Below are 20404 nucleotides of genomic sequence, written 5' to 3' on the forward strand. Positions count from 1 at the left end.
ATTATCAACATCAACTCCATATGACAGAATTAAATCTAGCATATGATTATGGTGATGAGTTGGTCTTTTTACATTTTGTCTGACTCCAAGAGAGTTGAGAATATCGATAAATGCTAATCCCAATTTGTCATTTTTCATTATCTATGTGAATGTTGAAGTCACCAACAATTAAAACTCTATCTACAGTAACTACAAAATCTGATCAAAAATGTGCAAATTCACCAAGGAAATCAGAATAAGGCTCGGGTGATCTGTAGCAAGATTAAAGATGACTGAGTTTTTTTATTTATCAAGTAATGTGTCACATTAAGCATTATTAGTTCAAAAGACTTAAATTTATATCCTGTCTTCTGAGTAACACCAAAAACTTCACTGTAAATTGAAGCAACACCTCCTCCTTGATCCTTCAGAAGGGGCTCATGTTTATAACAATAACCTGATTTAAATCAGGTTTCTGTCAAACAGAATGCATCCAAACTATGATCTGTAATAATTTAATTTACAATTAGTGCTTTGGTAGAAAGAGATCTAATGTTTAGTAGCCCTATCTTCATAAGATGTTTATCTTTAATTCGTTTTTTGTTCAAGTTTGACCTTAATCAAATTTGAGACAGACGTCTCAAAGCAGCTAGCAAACCAGTTTGTCTCCTTCCTGACCTATGCCCCAATTAGTCAAATACTATCATTATTAAGACTATGAGCCAAATTACTAGAGAGGAGAGTGACACCTTCACTGGAGGGATGGAGTCTGTCTCTCTTTAGCAGGTCAGGTCTACCCCAAAAACTCTTCCAATTGTCTATATATCCTATTCTATTCTCCAGACACCACTCAGACATCCAGCAATTCAGTGACACTAATCTACTATAAACCTCATCACCAAAACGATCAGGGAGGTGACCAGAGCATATTACAGTGTCTGACAACGTTTTTGCAAATTCACACACCTCTTTAACATTATCTCTAGTGATCTCCAACTGGAGAAGCCGGACATCATTAGTGCCGACATGAATATCAATTTTAGAAAATCTACATTTAACATTAGCCAGCACTTTTAAATTTGATGTCAGACGCTCTGGCACCCGAAATGCATTTAAGAATAGTGATCACCAATAAAAAGGGCTCTTTCAACATGATTCTCAGTGGGTGCATCACTGATTGGGGAGAATCGATTGGAAACCCTAACAGGAACGGGAGAGTGGTGTCGCTTTGCTTAGCGAGTATGGCACCGAAAACGTCACCCAAACGCCCTGCTGAACCACAGTGTGTGTGTTGCTCGCTGTTCTACCCGCATCCAAAACATTATCTACTGGCTTCTTTTTCTCACTGACCTCCACTAGCGTTCGGATGCGTGTCTCTAACTCATTAAACTTCTCCATCAGCCAGACTAATTCCTTACATTGATCACATGTGAATCCCACACTGCTGATGGAAGAGGCTATTGTAAACATGTGACATTCAATGCAGGAAGAAATAACATGAGCGGATGCCATGACTTACCACAGCTGTTTGTTGTTGTTGGTTGTTCCTGAGCGGTTAGGGTTTGAAATTGATGTGAATCCGTCATGCAATTGTTTGTTGTTGGATGTTCTTGATTAGCGATGCTTTGAGATCGATGCAATAATCAGTGTAACACAGAGGAGAAAATGGGTGCGTGCTGAAAAATGCACACAGTTTAATCGTGATAAAATATAAAGCAGATGCACATGGAAAATGCACGCAGTTAAATCGTGATGAGAGAATAATGCGGGGAAAAAACCTGATGCTCGTTGAAAAATGGCAGATGTTAAGGATTAAAGGCTGAAAATAGATATATAAGCAATGATAAAAAAGCTAGCAGGCTACTAACACTGACTCGAGCTAGGCGCCTGCAGCAACAGGTAAAATACACACATATGAAACAGTACAAAACGAAAAAAACAGAAACCCGCTGTAAAATTACAAAAGATAAAAAGAAGAACATATAAGAATAAGAATAAGCAATGCAAAGCAGGCTACAAACACGTGTGCATTGTGCTGTCAGCAACAGGAACATCCAGTGAAGCTATATTAAATAAACAGCAATTTTATAGATGTATATTACTAGATACAGTAGAAATAAGGCTTTAAAATACCTTTAAAATTCACAGAACTGCCTCTCACTGGATGTTTTTTGCTTTTGGCACAATTCGTAGTAAATTCTAGAGACTGTTGTGTGTGAAAATCCCAGGACATCAGCAGTTACAGAAATACTCAAACCAGACCAATTGGCACATCATGCCATGCTCCAAATCATTGAGATCACATTTTTCCCCATTCTGATGGTTAATGTGAACATTAACTGAAGCTCCTGACCCGTATCTGCATGATTTTATACCCTGCACTAAAGGTAAAAGGAAATGGAGATTTCTCAAAAGGTTTGTCTGGTTTGTTTTAAAAGTAGCTTTCCTTAAAAAGTGTATAAATAACTCAAGGAAATAATTCCATCCTGTAAGCTGCAGATTTTTATCATAACAACAATGATTCTTATGAGTCCTGTCAATGCACTTCTCACAGGATCAGTCATCCATTGCCTTGCCACATATGGGTGAAGTCACTTTTGTTTGACACTGTGGAATGTTGTCTAGTCTTAAAGGGAGTCAGCTAATATAACATAAAAAAACATGAATTCTAATTTAATGTTTTCTAAACTTATGCCCACATACTTGTGTTTCTAAAGACACCAGACCCCATGGTATCACTGATGAAAATCTAGGGTGTCATGGTGAGAAGTATTACTTGCAACATGTTGAGCAAAAACATTGTTTGTTTTGGGCTGCTTCTTTGGTGTTTGGGGGAATTTTAATATACACTTAACTAAAGTCATGTAAATGAAAGAAATGTAAATCATGGGAATACTTTGTAAATTCATCTCCTAACAATCCAGCTGGAATGGACAGGTGTATTCAAAGAATTCTTGTATTTCTGTGGGCGTGACCAGGAACTAGGAGCCAAGAACCAAAATAAACTGACGGAAAGTACTTCAAGATTTTTTTGATAATAGACGAGTCTGTGTAAACACTGTGATCATGTATCAGTGGATGGTAGTTGGACAATGAGAATGTTAATTAACTGCCATCATTGGAAAACGGGCAATGTGCATGCCAAACCGCATCTTACATAACTGTTTATATAATTGTCTTGCGGCAAACAGTAGGTCTACACAATCTACTCAATGCCATCACTACTGATCAAAATAACCCATCAACAGTCACACTATAACAGGACTCTTCAGCTTTTTTTAAAGGGACAGATTACTTAATTGAAAATTCGAGGTGGGCCAAAATGTCTCAGTATTATTATCAGATCTTACCACTGTCAAGTCAAACAAATTAGCATGTTAAACAAAACTGAACAACTTTAATACTGTGTGCTTGTTAACATTAAAATAACTAATTATTCAATTCAAATGGTTATACCTTGCTTTGAAAAGGTCTGGCAAGAGAGCAAGTATGAGTTCACAGCCACAGAACTTTGACAATAAGTTCAGGTTCAGGCTCTAGTTCTTAAAGGCAAAGAATGCCTTTACTCTACTATGCCTCTAATGCCTCTAAACAAATTTACTTAATAAAGATTTTTTAATAAGTTAATTTACTAAGTTATAAAGGTAATCAGAGGGCAGGATAAAAATGATTAATGGGTCAGATTTGCCATTTGAAGAGCCCTGCACTACAATATGTTTTTTTTTCCTGCTTGAACTTATTTTCTAGAATAAGGTTTCTTGTTGCTAACAGTGCTGAAACCTGTAAAAATTATGTAATAATAAAGGGTTGTAATATAGGCTGTTACATTGTCTATGGCCAGAAAATCATGTTCTGTTTTAGGCTGCAACACTGATAACATAAGTATTTTGTTATCAGTAAGCTAGTAAATAATATAGCAAATAAGCTAATCAGAGGTAAATTAAATGTAATTAATTTGTTCAGGGAAGTACACTCCCTTCCTTTCCAGTATCAGTGACTGATTTTACATATGCTTTGTGTTCATATAAATTCCATTATAGTTCCCACCCAATTGACATGGGAGGCAATGATCCAATCAGGGGTGTGCTTTCCTTAACTGGACTACATAAAAGGATGTTAAAGCAGGTACCAGGATACTAATGAACACATTTCTGCTGTCTATGTACCGAAACAGACACATTATACAAGGTAAAAACTGTGCTTTGTGTTTCTTTTTTTATGTAATGTACCTGTAAACATTTGTACTTTTGTTCAATTTCCCTCTTTATTTGACTTGTGTCACTTATGTATGGTTATAACAGCACCATATCTGAATGTTATTGCCATCGACATTAATAATTGGATTCAATATGATTTCCCTCAGGATGGGAAAGCAAAGCCAAGCCAGTATTGTGAATGACGAAGCAACTGTGCCATCTAAGGTGAGCACAATTTCGAATTTCTTCAAATATTTATGTCACTAACTTTGATTAACACATTGACTTTTCACCCTAGCTTTGGTCAGCTGACCGTATAAGTCGCTGCCCAGTCGCTGTTCATTTGCGAAACTATCAGGATGGCTCAACGCACAAAGATACCCTGCATCAAAGAGCAGTTCAGGTATTTTTAGATAAGTTTAGACCCAAAATGTAATTACTACAAAAGTTTGAATGCTTACGATCATGAAAATCGTATTTATTTCAGAATACGCCATGCAATTCTAAAACCTGTGAGGGCTCCATAATGTATCCCAAATCTCTGATACGTGGCTCACCCAAAATCACACCAGGCTCTTCTGACATCCTCACCCAAGCAGTGGATTTCATCGACCAGTACTACAAGTCATTCAAAATGTAGGAACGTCATTCATTCAATTTTACACTAATTTCAGACACTAGCCGTTACAGAATAAGTTTGTCTAATTGATCCAACGAAACGTGATAGCGGGCTTTGTATTCTGATAATGAACAGGTGCCATCATGCAGGTGATTAGATGTGAATGTGTGGTAAGCGAGGAGGTGGAGATACTAGAGTGTGATTAATTTGTAGTTGTGAGAATTCCTGCTGGGAAACCCTCATCCACTAGCGGATTTAGGTATATTCGACATGGGCAAGCACCCAGGGCGGTATTGCCGGCAATATGAACGCAACGCGTTTAATTACACGTTAAGCATTTTCTTCTGAAAAATGAATTTCTATGGGAAGAAAATGCTTAACGTGTAATTAAACGCGTTGCGTTCATATTTTGGACTCATCTTATTTTTTTATACATAGTATGGTTTATTAATATGATGTGTACTGAGTTGGGTCTTTCAATATCACTGTATTAGTACAGTAAGCCACGTTAAGCGTTTTTCACGTTAAGCGTTTTAGACTGTCCCTGTGACATGTGTGAAATCAGTTTTCTATCGCTCATTTGCACGTCACGTCAATGATATCATGTCACCGTGTGGGTCAATTAACCTTATCGGAGTGGGTGCCCTGATTCTAGTTTTTTTTTTTTTTTTTTTTTTTTTGTGAGCTAGGCAGGCTACTACCTGGGGAAGTTCTTGTTTAGTCTTGGTTGATTGACAGTGGTTATTATTGACGCTCTAGAGCCAAATCAACACACATGGATAAGAAAAGGTTTAAGCCATCACGTGCCCAGTTTAGGAAAAATCGTGTTCTCTAAGTGTTTTTGTGATATTGGATTATTTAAATTTTTGTTGTTGGCAATAGGGTAATGGTGTAATTCTATTTATTTTTCTCTATTTCTTTTGTTACTACTATTTGATATTTATGAGTCTTATTAAAATATATACAAGAATATGTATATAGTTGTAAATGTTTGTGGGTTCACCCAGGGCGCCATACAAGCTAGAACCGCCACTGGGCTCATCTTAATAGCAAACAATAAAAACTGAAAACAACATCTCAGTTTTTATTGTAGGCTACTTAAGATGTAGCCTATTTTGACAAATTAGGATGGAAATGATTGGAGGGTGATTTTTAAGGTGAATGACTCATTCTTACCTTTGCAGTCCTAATCCAATGGAACACCAGGCTCGAGTTGATCGGGTCGCACTGGAGATCACCCTGACCGGATCCTACACACTCACTGCAGATGAACTCTCTTTTGGGGCCAAACAAGCATGGCGAAACGCACCAAGGTGTATTGGAAGGATTCAATGGGCCAATTTACAGGTCTGTTTTGTTCATGTAGATGTTGATTTAAGGATAGCATTTCGACAGCAATATAATTTGCATGTATGCAGTTATACAAAAACTGTTTGTTCGGCAGGTTTTCGATGCGCGTAAGTGCAAGACCGCCGAAGACATGTTTCAGGCCTTGTGTACTCATCTGAAGTACGCCTCTAATGGAGGTAATCTGAGGTAGGCTGAGTTGATCGTGATTACAATAAAACTCCTTGATCAATCCTAGAACTGTCATATAAAACATTAAAGCTGTGTTTAATAGCAGCAGCAAACTTGCAATGTATGCACCATTAACTGAGTAATATTTTAATATATATAGTTTTGTTTATATCTATTAAGTGCTATTAATTACAATTTATTAAACTACACAATTTACTTTGTACAATTTTACAAAGATTTTTAGAAGACTCTCAGCTCTGTATGTTCTCAAAATGCAAGTGAATGGTGATCAGACATTCGTAGCTCCAAAAATCCCATAAAAAGCAAGTAATCCACAAGACTCCACTGGTTAAATCCATATAATCATAAGTGATTTAATAGGTGTTGGTGAGAAAAGGATCAATTTAACTAAATTTTTCACTTTTACACCTGAAAGAATGCACAAATGTTTTATCAACCTAAAATGTTCTTTGTGTCTTTTAAAAGTAATTTTTTAATGTCAGAGTATTTAGAATTAATCAACGAGTATATTGGAATGCAGAAATTGAAGTGTTAAAAAAAAATAAAATTGAGACCCCTTGTGTTTTGCATTTTGCCAGATCCGCCATCACTGTGTTTCCCCAGAGAACAGATGGAGATCATGATTTCCGTGTTTGGAACGGTCAGCTTCTAAAATATGCTGGCTATCAGATGGAGGATGGAAGTGTGATCGGGGACCCAGCAGGTGTGGAGTTTACACAGGTAAACGATAATGTGCAAATGTTTCATCAAAACAATAACATTCATTTGTTTCTTGTGCAGATACAGTATTTGTGGTTCATCTGTATTACGTGATTCCTTACACATTTGATTTAATTTTTTTCAATTTAATATGGCATCTGCAAATCAAATCTTTGCCTCTATGAAGCGGTCAGTTGATTGCTATTACAAATTGTTTAATTTAAAGTAGGATAGACCTTTTCCACTTTTGTACTCCTGTGGGAGAAAATAATAAAAAAACCTGAGCTGCTAAATCTCTTATATTTGTTCAATTCATGTTGTACCATTTATAGGTGTGTATTCAGCTTGGATGGAAACCAAAGTATGGCCGCTTTGATGTGCTTCCACTAGTCTTGCAGGTGAATGGAGAGGACCCTGAGTTTTTTGAAATTCCCTCAGAACTAATTCTGGAGGTCTCCTTGGAGCACCCACAGTAAGTAATTTTAATTTGGTAAATGGGGAGGTATTTTAAGTTGAAGGTTTATTTTACTGGAAACAATGATTAAATGGGTAAGTTTATTCAACTCCCCTATAGCATTGAACTCTTGTGAGTGCAGATTCACCAAGAATAATACTGTAAATTCATGGCACAGAGGTTTCAGAATAAAATATTTACAGCTCTTTACAAGTTTCTCTGCAGAAAATGTCTTCGTTTTTGTTGCTATACTGTTATAATGATTTGCTTTTGTGCAGGTATGAATGGTTCAAAGATCTCAACCTCAAATGGTATGCAATTCCAGCAGTGGCCAACATGCTTATGGAAATTGGTGGTCTGGAATTCCCAGCATGTCCCTTCAATGGCTGGTACATGGGCACAGAGATAGGAGTGAGAGACTTTTGCGACAGTCAGCGCTACAATGTTTTGGAGGTAGATTTCTTTCGCTGTCATGACTGCATCATGGCAGTTAATGAGCGATACTGGCAGAACGTTCTGTGACAGAAATTAAGCCATCATTTGAAACCGTAGTTTGAAACTGATTTTTGCTTTTACTGAATTATATCCTGTAGCGTGTTGGGCAGTTAATGGGCTTGGAGACACGCAAGCTGTCATCGCTTTGGAAAGACCAGGCACTCGTGGCTATCAATGTTGCTGTGATTCATAGCTTTCAGGTAAAGCATCCTTCTGCTGATGTTTTGTCCTGGAAGGTTTAATTTAATTACAATAACTTTGCATATTGATTCAATCAGACAAACATCTCCCTGTTAATGTATCTGATCTATATATTGTCAATGGAAATCTGTAAAACCATGTTTCCGCATCAACAACTGTTTGGACTTATTTGCAGTTTAGGAAAGGGGATACAGCCATTTTGATATCCCTTGGTCTTTACATTGTCTTTTCTTGCTGTGCAGAAAAATAAGGTCACCATCACAGACCACCATTCCGTATGCGAGTCCTTTATGCAGCACATGGAGACAGAAGTCCGTGTGCGCGGTGGCTGTCCAGCTGATTGGGTGTGGCTGGTGCCGCCCATGTCTGGATCACTCACTCCTGTGTTCCACCAAGAGATGCTCAACTATGTCCTCTCCCCATTCTTCTATTATCAGGTACCAACCTTTTTGATATAATAATCAGCCATATGACAATGAGTGGTGTCCATGGAAATAAAGACGTTTATTACATGATTGGGTACTTCCTCCCTCCACTGGGGCTGTAATAAACAAGGGCCCCATCTACTGTGTACAAAGATTGAGCCTATTAATGAAATGTTTACACAGCAAATCTTTCTGCTCAAAATTCATTAATGCATTCTTGTAAAACATTTCTTGCATTGTATTAAATGTGAAAATGTACAAATCATTTTATGAACATTTACATAGAAATTGTAACCACTAACAATTACCTATTAAGCATATGTGGTTGTGTTTTTTGAAGACTGATCCATGGCTAACACACAAATGGAAAGATGAGGAGAAAGGACTTCGGAGACGTAAGGTCAGCTTCAAAGGACTGTTCAGGTACTAACAGATCAGCCGCCTCTGAAAACAAAATTACAGTGCACTGTAAAAATGGCAATTACCATTGTCATATAACTTCAAATTCTCTTTCTCTAGAGCTGTGTGTTTTTCTCAAATGCTCATCAAAGCTGTTATGGGCAAGAGAGTGCGCTGCACTGTTCTCTATGCCACAGAAACGGGGAAATCGCTGACCTTTGCCAAAAAACTAAACTCCATGCTCAACCGGGCCTTTGAATCCAGGGTAAGAAATGCTGAATATTGAAACTTTAAAATCCTTTTTGCAAAATGCTTTAACCATCTAAACATGATTAAAAAAAAAATTCATTTATTACAGATTGTTTGTATGGAAGACTATGATTTCAGTGAACTTGAGACTGAGAGCCTCCTTATGGTGGTCACCAGTACATTTGGCAATGGAGAAAGTCCAGGAAATGGAGTGGTATGGGCATAATTCAGCATTTTAATCAAAGAAATTTGATTATGATTGGACTTGGATTTGTTTTTTTTCTGCAAATTAATATTTTAGGTGAATTTTAATATTTTCTTTCCCTCAGAGCTTCAAAAAGCAGCTTTTCAGCTTGCAGAACCTGAAAAACAATGTCAGGTCTGTAGCCTTGCACTGTGAAGATTTTCACTATATGTATTATACTGTAGAGCAGGAGCCCTGACATCCTCGTCTTATATTACAGGTACTGTGTGTTTGGCCTTGGATCACGTGTGTACCCACAGTTCTGTGCCTTTGCCCATTGCGTGGATGACAAGCTTGCTGAGTTGGGGGCCAAGCGTCTGACTGCAATGGGGGAGGGAGATGAACAGAATGGGCAGGATGAGGCTTTCTCTGCCTGGACTTGCACTGCTTTTAAGGTTGTTTTCAAAGCTTGATCTATACTTTGGGCTTAGAAATCATGAATCAAAGAAATGCATCTTTACCACAGCAAAGCACAATAAGTTAATATTTTGTTAGAGATACGCATCACAATTTTAGTTATCCCTGTTTCTACCTTAAGGATGCATGTGAGGAGTTTACCATTAAAAACCAACTGAAAGCGTTTCAGCAACCACTTGACGGCTGGGACTCCATGAGATACAGAGTGCAGCATGACAGTTGCACATTGGACCGTGTTACAGGTACATCCCCAGGGTTCATATAAAAGCCTTAATCATTTGAGTTGTTTAAAATAATGCAGTATTTATTGTGTATATAAATTTTTTTTTATATAATTTCAGATACTGATCTGTTATTGTCCCTAAAATGGAAATCTGAAGTTGTCCATGTGTTTTAGGAAACTCAATCTCGAGGTTTTAACCTACTTTTGCCCCATTATATAATATTTACACAATGTTCTGTTATAGCGCTGTCTGCTCTTCACTCTAAAACTGTGTTTCCTATGAAGATGAAGAGAAGGCAGAGACTACAGAACATTCAGTCAAGGTTTGATTCTACCACTGAAATTGACCTGTGCACACCACACGTTTTTACCAGTGCTTTTTTTTTTTTTTTTTTAAATGTGCCTTTTTTTTTTTTTTTCAGTCGTTCTACTATTCTGGTTGAGCTGAAGATGGATGGGAATACAGAGGCCTTGAACTTTGCCCCAGGAGATCATGTGGGGGTTTTTCCTGAGAATTCTCCGACACTGGTGGATGGTATTCTGAAACATCTACCAGATGCCCCTCTTTCAAACCAGAGCCTTCACCTGGAGTTCCTCTCTGACTCTACTCATGGTAACAATCTTGCCCTTTATGTCAGACAATGAGCCGTGCACTAATGACAGTTGTATCATGGCAGCTCTTGTAAACAATATGCATGTACCCAAAAACCTTAGATTTTTATATGGTCCTCTTTAGAGGAAAAGAGGTGGCAGATGGATGAACGCATCCCTGCTTGCACTCTGGTACAGGCTCTTACTTACTTCCTTGACATCACTACTCCGCCTTCACAAAGTCTACTGCGCAAACTCTGTACAGTGGCCGGTCAGGAGGAGGATCGTAAACGTCTTGAGGCACTTGCATCAGTAAGTACATGCCCCCTCACAACGCCGTTCTGTGACCAAGTGTAGAGGTGGAAAACTAATGATTTAATGTTTTTCTTTTGATTCCCATAGGTTTTGTAAATGAGATTTATGCCAAGTAGTCACCATAAATGCTTTGTTAATACAGAAGAGTTCAATTTCTGCAGCACTAGCGTCGTGTTTTCAAACGGCTTTCCCCAAATGCTCTCTTCTGCCATTGGTAAACAAACAAAACTGATAGTCCCGCCCCAAACTCAAGCCATTGATCCTAGTGTACTCATGGCTTATTGGAAAATTTTATATTACACCTATTTAGGTACAGCTTTGAAGCAAAATCTTTTAAAAAGACTGAGATTTATCAAAATATACCACAGTCAAATTATCTTTTGAATAACGTTTATTGCCATTCTAAACAAACTAATCTAACACATGACATGAAACTGTTTGGTGAATAGTGATCGATTGTGAAATAAGTGACATTAAAAACTTGAGTCTGTTGACAATTCCTTAATCATTTATCCTTTGCATTTAAATCAATTTGCAATCGGATTACCCAAATTATTTAACTAATACAGCAGCACTTTGAGCAAAAGTCTTGGATATACTTGTGGTGTTGCGTTCATTGTGGTGTTTTGGTTCTTTGGCATTTGTCAAACGTTTATTCCATCAATTTTTTGGACTACGGATAATTATTGTCTGGTTGATGAGGCCTTCTGCAAGGAGGACTCTCGAATCCTGTTGGGGGTGTGAACCGTAGAGCAGAGAGTGAGAGGCTTCCTTGGGATTTTGTGTCCCTAATTTTCCTTGGACAATACATGGCATTGAGGATCTGGAAGCAAGAGATTCTTCCAAAAAAAAAAAAAAAAATTGTTGCAAGGATCAAGGGAAGAGTTATTCCTTTGGTAGGAACATTTTGAATTGAAATTGGCCGCACCCCAAAGGTGTCCTGAGCCAGTCAGCAGTGATTTTCCAGAGTCATATGGTCAACTGGCTGACCTTTCAAAAGTTGATTTTTATGATCCTTTTGGAGGATCCTTACAAACACACTCAAAAATAGTGAATGTTTAATCATTAACTTTTATATCTTAAATGGCACGAGACGTGACATTCGTTGTCATTAACATTCTCTATGTAAATAAGCAAGCATTTACATACTAAATGATATTATGTAACAAAACATGAAAATCTCTGGTTACAACATAGATGATATTACATGTTATGAGCAACCTGATTGTCCGGTTATATCCAGTTGAACCTTGAAGTTACCATACAAGATTAAAAATTATCATTGATTTGTTAGGCGTGATTACAAATCACTACACCTATTTTAAAAAGGTACATCAGGTTATAATCAACTTGTCAGTTATGAAAGTGATCACAGGCCATTGTCATTTTCAAAATTATCTAGCAAGGATAGATATGGTGTATTCTGTGGGTCTATGCTGGGCTAAGAGAATGTCCTTGGAATGTGCAAAGAAATGGATGTCTTTATTTCGGGCCTTCGGACAGTCTTCACACATCTCAGTTTCCTGATATGGCCGTTGATTTGGGTCACAAGGTGTTACTTGGCCATTTGGTTTTACCGAGGGGTTTAAGTGTGGAACAAAGGAGCTTTATTGGTCAGCTCTGTCCTTACAAACTCTAATTTGAGATTAAACCAGTTTGGGAGAGACAGTTTCCTTCAGGAATTCAGGTGTCCTGGATGAGTTCATGGCTCTCTGATCTGGGAAATGTGTGTTCTTTTGATGGCTTTGTTCATGGATACTCCTACACTAGCATCACCAAATGCAACTGCAAAAAACAAACCTTGTTTTCAAACAGTCCCTCCCCCAAACTCAAGCCATTGGTTGAGTCAATGTTGCTCTGATTTCAAATATTTAAGGAGATGCTTGTTCATGACATTGTGCTAGATTACAAATGTATTACCAGTGGATGATTTACAGGATTACAATCTCTCCCTAGGATTTCCAGGAATATTCTAAATGGAAGGATTTCCACAAGCCCACTTTCTCCGAGGTGCTTGAAGAATTCCCCTCTGTAAATGTCCCTGCAGCCTTCATTCTCAGTCAGCTTCCTCTGCTGAAGCCCCGTTTGTACTCCGTCAGCTCCTCATTGGACCGTCATCCGAACGAGCTCCACCTCACAATTTCTGTGGTCGAATACCACACTCGGGGTATGCAGACTCCTTATCATATAAACAACTAAAGCACATCAAATTCTTTAATAACCAAGTGACATTGCAATAGACATGAAGATTGAGTCAAGGAAGGTGTCAAAAAATAAAGATGTTTTTCTTTGGAAACTGAAAAAGGTTACTTAAGAACTTCTCTCCTTTTGTCTTGTAATGTAGGCGGACAGGGACCACGGCATTTTGGCACCTGCAGCACATGGTTTAACACCATCAAAAGGGGACATGTGGTACCCTGCTTTGTTCATCGGTACTGATAGTTAAAGCTTTTTAAATATCTCATTCAAATATTTATGAGGGCAGTTTATTATTATTTTATATATATTACATAGAAACCAAAAAGTGGATCTCTGGTTTTAGTAAATCAGTCCACTGAAAATTATTTACATGGGGACTTTCTGACTTGTTTCATGCTCATTATTTCAGGTCTGGTGGATTCCATCTCCGCGGACCCCAACACTCCAGTTATTTTAATAGGGGCTGGGAGTGGAATTGCTCCTTTCCGCAGCTTCTGGCAACAGCGCGTCCATGACTTGAAAAAGACAGGTAATCTACGTTAAATCCTAATTTATGGTTAAATTAATCCAGTTCACCAAAAAGCATCACTAAATAAAATGCATTTTATGATGAATCTTAAGAGGCATTCAGGTGTTTTTCAAGTTATTACAATATACTACATTTTATTGTGACCAGTATAATAATATTTTTATTGAAGTATTTAAGCAAAAAAAGGGTCAAGTTTTATTTCTTTTAATTAACTTATTTAATGTATGTATTTTAGGTCTGAAAATTTGTCCGATGACATTGTTATTTGGGTGTCGTGATTCAGAAACCGACCATCTGTATAAAGTAGAAACTCTAAAGTTGAGACTTGAAGGTATTCTGAGCAACGTCAGTACAGCTTACTCTCGCCAGCCTGAAAAAACAAAGGTATCTGAAATTCTATTTGTAATAGTCATTTTTTTTAACTTTATAATCAGTAAGACCATGTCAGTCTGTGCTACTCATTAAATTAACTTAAACAGATAGTTGAAGTGTAAACTTAATTGAGTTGTGTTGTCTATCTATAAACTTAAACATGCTGTTTTGGAACAGATGTATGTCCAGGATGTCTTGAGGGAACAGCTAAGTGAAAAGGTCTTGGAGGTTCTACACAAGAACACTGGCCATCTCTATGTCTGTGGTGGCATGAACATGGCCCGGGATGTTGTGTGCACTTTGCAGGAGATTCTAGCAAGCAAAACTGGCATGACTATCACAGAGGCTGGAGAATATCTGGAGCGGTTAAAGGTGAGCCCTTAAAATGGTCAGTTGTGGCTATCAAGTTGTGACATTTGTATTGCCCTTGTGACCTGTTCTGTGACCAGTGAAATCATGTCATCATGCTTTTTGTTGGTAGGGAGAGAAGAGATATCATGAAGACATTTTTGGAGCCTAATGAAAAAGATGTGCTGCATTATGTTTGTCTTGTCACACACTGAATCTTTAAACTAAATCACATTTTGCCACAATTTGAGGTACTAAGAACTAAACGTCAAATGTGATTTTTAATGTTTTTACACCATTTGTAAAAATCTGATGTAAAACTATAATTTTGGTCTTTGAAATATTTATTTTATTGTTTTTAATGACTTCTCTGTATCAATAAGCATTATGTGATTTTTAATTGCACAGGTAAAGTCAAAGTATGGTGGGCAAAGCTCTGTGATTTAAGATGCTCTATTTAAAAGTTATCAAATTACAAATGGCACTGTTTTCACATGATGTAATGTTCCTTGTTAACATAATGTGGATTTTAAGTTTTCACAAATTCTGTGGGTCAGATTTTGCACCGTTTTGCTTTAGTTTATGAAGCGCATTTCGTTTGTTTTGAAGTTATGAAATATTCTGATTATACATGCTTTTTATCTCACGCTATAGTCAAAGCCTTTGATAATTTATTAATATTTAGATCTGTGGTTTAATTTATTTTATTAATTCAATCTTATGTGGGGGAGATTTGCACAATTGTGTTATTGTTTTACATGTTCTTCAATAAACAGTCAGATTTGTATAACAGTATGTCTTCATCATTCATTCTAAGAGGTGGAGTGGGATGGTCTAATGCAGGAATAAAATCCATGAAACTTTGTAATAAAGTGCAATAAAATTGTCATGGTTTAGGGAGCTTTTGTGATTTTATAAAATAAATCTATGAAACTTTTTCTAAAAGGGCCAGCAAGTCATGTCAGTGTAGTAAATGTATTGCTTACAAAACAAAATAATTCTCAGATGATCTGGACAGGCTGTATACTAAAAGTATTTCTTTGTGATCGGAAATGTGCCAAATAATAAAGTGGTGCAAGAAAATAAACCAAGGCAAGAATAGTGAAAAGGGAATAAAGAAGCTGGCAAAGACACTGAAAGGGAAAACTGAGGCTGTGCAGGTCATTGGTGAGAACCAAGTTAGAACATAGTAGAGCTAAATTGGGACAAGTCTGAGGAGAACCAAGTGATGTGGAAATTTATCTTGAGAAAGATGAAAAGGATCCAACAGGTGAATTGGGCTGAGACAGACAAATACCATGGCAATAATGAATGTATCTGAGGTGGATCAGGTTGATATAGCTAAAGATGAAAGATTTGGGTAGATGAGACTGAACCGATTAAGGAAGAGGACTTGAGAATGAGCTTCAAAGTTATGGAAAAAGAACAAGGGTACAAGTGAGAATGTGCCGCTTGCAAGAAAACCTTGTGGACAAGATGGGAAAAGTTGAGGATGACAGTGAGAGAAGAGGACCGCAGGAAGAGTGCAAATGTTTTCTAAGTGTTTGTACCACTACTTCAGGTTTGTAAAGGAGACGGGGAGCAGTAGCCTAGTTTCCATCCACCTTTCACGCTATTTTGTTATCGACAAAGTGAAAATACGAAAAATAAAATTGCAACATTTGCCGCCTTCTGGCCATTTCCATTCAAATGGCCTTTTATCGATAAAAAGGGTGTGCGTATAAGTTTTGGTTTAGCGCTAAAAAAATCTGCCCTGAAGCCGTTTCCATTCAGAAATGTGTATCGCTAATTCACCTCCCCGATGCCCCTAGTTTCTTTCCTCAGGCGTTTTGGTAAAATGAGATTAGCCTATTGAGACAATCCATTAAAATTAGCCAGTTTACTATCATTTTAATTTCAAAAAAGCAATCAGAAGGGAACAGTTGCCCTTCTAATAGGACCATAATATTGGTCCTGATGTTGCACCTATCGCAGGTTGGCACCGGTTCCAACCCGAAATCGAATCATCATTGTCCTGTTCAAGCTAGCAACCTGCACCAAGTATTGACGGAAACTTTCTGTCTCAGTATAAGGACCATCAATTGATTTGTATATGCAGTGTGCACAGCTATTAAAGAAAAAAAAAATGATGTGGTGTATTATCATGGATTACATGATACATTTCTGATATTCAATATTTTGAACAACCATTTAATCTAAAGCATCGCCATCACAACTGCATTATGTCCCGCATATTTCTCCAGCAACTTTTAAAGACCAACTGAACTTGATTAACTTCTACAATGTATTTTAGCTTCATAATGCAAATTTATATTTTCTGAAGATGTAGTAAATGCTATCTGATGTAAAGAGGGTTAGATTTTAAATATTGAAACGTTTTAAAATGTTAAAAATCTCTATCTGAAAGTGAACTCGGCATTGGACAAATAGTTCTGATAGTTTATAGTCTTGAAAAAAGTGCAGAACATTCTGAGAACACCATTCAGCCGACTTTATTCATCTACAGAACAGGGTAAAGCTAATTTAAGTTTGAGAAAATAAAAGACATATATAGGTCTAAAAAAATATATTTTTCATTTGGTAATTAATTTTTTCATTTAATGCTTTTTTCGTTTGGTAATTTATTTAATTTAATACATTTAATACAACTAAACAAGAGGATAAATACATCAGAGTCTCTAGTTTGAGAAATAGGTGCCTCACATATCCTCAACTGACAGCTTTATTGAATTCTACCCGCTCAACACCAGTTTCATGTACATCAGAAAGAGAAGACACAGGGGTACAGGCCTTATGGGAAGAATTGCAAAGAAAAAGCCACTTTTGAAACAGAAAAACAAAAAGAAAAGGTTGGAGTGGGCAAAGAAAAACAGACATTGGACAACAGATAATTGGAAAAGAGTGTTATGGATCTTAACCCCACTGATATTTTGTGGGATCAGATAGACTGTAAGTTGTGTGAGAAGTGCCCGACAAGACAGGAAGTGTGGGGTGAAATATCACCTGAGTATCTGGACAAACTGGCAGCTAGAATGCCAAGGATCTGCAAAGCTGTCATTGCTGCACGTGGAGGATATTTTCCATGAGAACATTTTTGTCAAATTGTAATTGTTATTTTTCACGTTATTAATGTCCTGACTATACATTGTGATCAGTTGAATGCCACTTTGGTGAATAAAAGTACCACTTTCTTTACATAAGAGCAACATTTTATTTTTAGATAAGCCTGTTGGCACGGCTCCGTCTACTGGACCGGATTGGGAGCCCCCTTTCACTCAGGGGACTGGTGTCTGAAGAGTAACTAAGCACAAACTTTGGTAGTAGACAACCAGCCCCTGAAACTGTCTCACCTATTTTTGGTCTTGGGCCTTAGCCAGGCCTTGATCGTTGTGGATTTTGTTAACTTGGGGTTGCACCTGCCCATGATGCAAGTGGAACCCCAGATACCGAATGTCCACCCTCCCAATTGCACACTTCTTTGGGATGGTCATGAGCCCCGCCCATCGCCACGACCTTAGGACAGCTCTCAGATATTGCATGTGCTGCCGTCAACCATTTTGCTGCATATGCAGTATGTGGCCTGAGAAATATATTCTTGAGATGCTGAAAGTGGTGTGGGCCCTGAACAAGCCCAACGGAAGAGCCACAATTTGGTGTAAGTCGAACGGTGTGGAAAACGCTGTTTTTTCTCGTGAGATTGGAGAGACAAAGGGTTATTGGCATGGGATCTTCCAATAACCCTTTGTTAAATCTAGTGTTGAATAAAATTGAGCAATTCGTCAATCCGGGGCATTTGGAATGCATCAAAATTGGACACAGCATTCACTTTCGGTAGTCTACACAGAACCGGACCATCCCGTCGCTCTTAGGTACCAGAAACACCAGGCTCTAATTCTTCCTGAACAACCTTTTTTTTGTGTTCAGGAAGGCAATAGGGGCGGCTACGAACCACCACCCCCAGGGTGTTCTCTATGTGGTGCTCTATGAGGTTTGTGTGACCAAGGAGAACACATCTGCGAATTCCGCTTGCAACTTGGCTACCTGTGTGAGCCTCAACGGTGAGAGGTGGTCTCCACACTGGACCAGAGTGAATGGATTAAGTTTGAGAGTCACCTCCAGCTGAGCTCCACCCTCTCTGGGACTACCGTCGTATCTCCTCGAATTTAGGAGACTGAAGTGGTAAACTTGACGTGCTCTGCCCATATCCGATCACTTAATCTCATAATCGAGATCTCCGACTCGCCGTGTGACCTCAATGTGCCCTTGCCACTAGGCGAGAAATATATAGCTTGAGCTGGGAAGTAATACAAGCACTTTATCTCCCAGTGTGAATTCCCGTACTCGAGTGCCCCTGTCATTCAGTCAGCTTTGACATTGCTGAGCTTGGAGCAAATTCCCCTGTGTTAGTTGAACCAAAGTGTGGAGTTTTGCTCTAAGATCAAGAACAAACTGAATTAAATTTTTACTGTTTGAAGGTCCCTCCTCCCAAGCTATGGTCGACGCCCATACAGCAGCTAGAATGGGGAAAACCCTGTGGAGGCTTGTGGTTACTGACCAGGGGTTCAAGCCCCAGGTCAGTATAAGTGTTCAAGGACTCTTACCCACTTGAGCATGGAGCTCTGGCTCGCTGACCGTGGCAGACCCAGTCCCTGCCCTGTGGCCGCCTCCCAGGCCTCCAGACCCACGTGCCATGGTCAGTGAGCCAGAGCTCCATGCTCAAGTGTGTAAGAGTCCTTGAACACTGTGGAGACAACTGTGACAGTTTACTAGTACTGATGAATGATTTCCTTCATTCTTAATTAGATCCCATGAAAGTGCTCCTTCACCCAACACATTAATCTCTGCTGAGACTAACAGACCATTAACTAATGATGATGGTCCAATGAAACAATTGAGTAAGCAAATCACAAGTTGCAAAAAATGTAGTATGCAGTCCTTATGTGTGTTAGTGACTATCATCACATATCTTTTTCAAGAATGAATCAATTTAACTTTCTTAAGAATGGAGACAGAGACAGTAGAGTTTACTATCTTTAGGGGGAAGAGTTCATAACATCTGGTATGAAATGGACAAATGAGCTGATCAACAGCACTTGGAATGGAAAAAGACAGAGATATGGTAAGACAAAGGCAGAGAGAACAGAAGAGAGAGAGATTTGTTGTGGGTCTGGCAGTCTGCACATACAAAGAAAGCTAGAAGAGTATTCTTTACTATTAAGGGCAAATTTACCCAAATAGGCATTCCTGCAACAATTTGGTGTAAATAATTTTATAGAATTATTTTGCCTATTGCTCTGTATGGATGTGAGGTCTGGGGTCCACTATGGCTGGCAGATTACTCTAGATGGGACAAACACACATTGAATCCCTACATGCAGAATTATGTAAAAACATTCTAAGAGTTCAGAGAACAACTACTAATGCATGCAGGGGTTGTGCTAGGCAGATACCCCTAATTATACATATTCAAAAATGAGCCCTCTGTGTTAGGGGAACTTGAACTTAGGTGTGTCCAATGCAACATGAAGCCCTTTAAAGCCCAAGACTTGAGAAAAAACCAGTCCCCTTTGACAACTGGCCCTGAAAGGGAACTGGCTCCCACAGTGAGTCTGGTTTCTACCAAGGTTATTTTTCTCCATTAACCAACATCTTATGGAGTTTTGTGTTCCTTGACACAGTTGCCTTCAGCTTGGTCACTGGGGTTATAAATAAAATAATTATTGAATTACTTATTTTTAAACACAATTCACAATCGTATTTTATCAAACTACACATTGATGACTAAGACATTATAGATATTACAGATTCATTTTCTGTTAATGCATGATCTTCTATAAAGCTGCTTTGAAACAATGTGTGTTGTGAAAGGCGCTATAAAAATAAAAATGACTTGACTTGAAACTTGCAAACT

The 20404-nt window shown here is 38.1% G+C and overlaps 1 pseudogene; it reads left to right on the plus strand.

The window, feature by feature from the left end:
• Positions 1-15261, plus strand: part of LOC127635168 (nitric oxide synthase, inducible-like) — a 48275-nt pseudogene extending 33014 nt beyond the window's left edge.
• The last annotated feature ends 5143 nt before the right edge of the window (positions 15262-20404 follow it).

The sequence above is a fragment of the Xyrauchen texanus genome, chromosome 4, assembly GCF_025860055.1.
Source record: "Xyrauchen texanus isolate HMW12.3.18 chromosome 4, RBS_HiC_50CHRs, whole genome shotgun sequence".
In the NCBI taxonomy this organism is placed as follows: Eukaryota; Metazoa; Chordata; class Actinopteri; order Cypriniformes; family Catostomidae; genus Xyrauchen; species Xyrauchen texanus.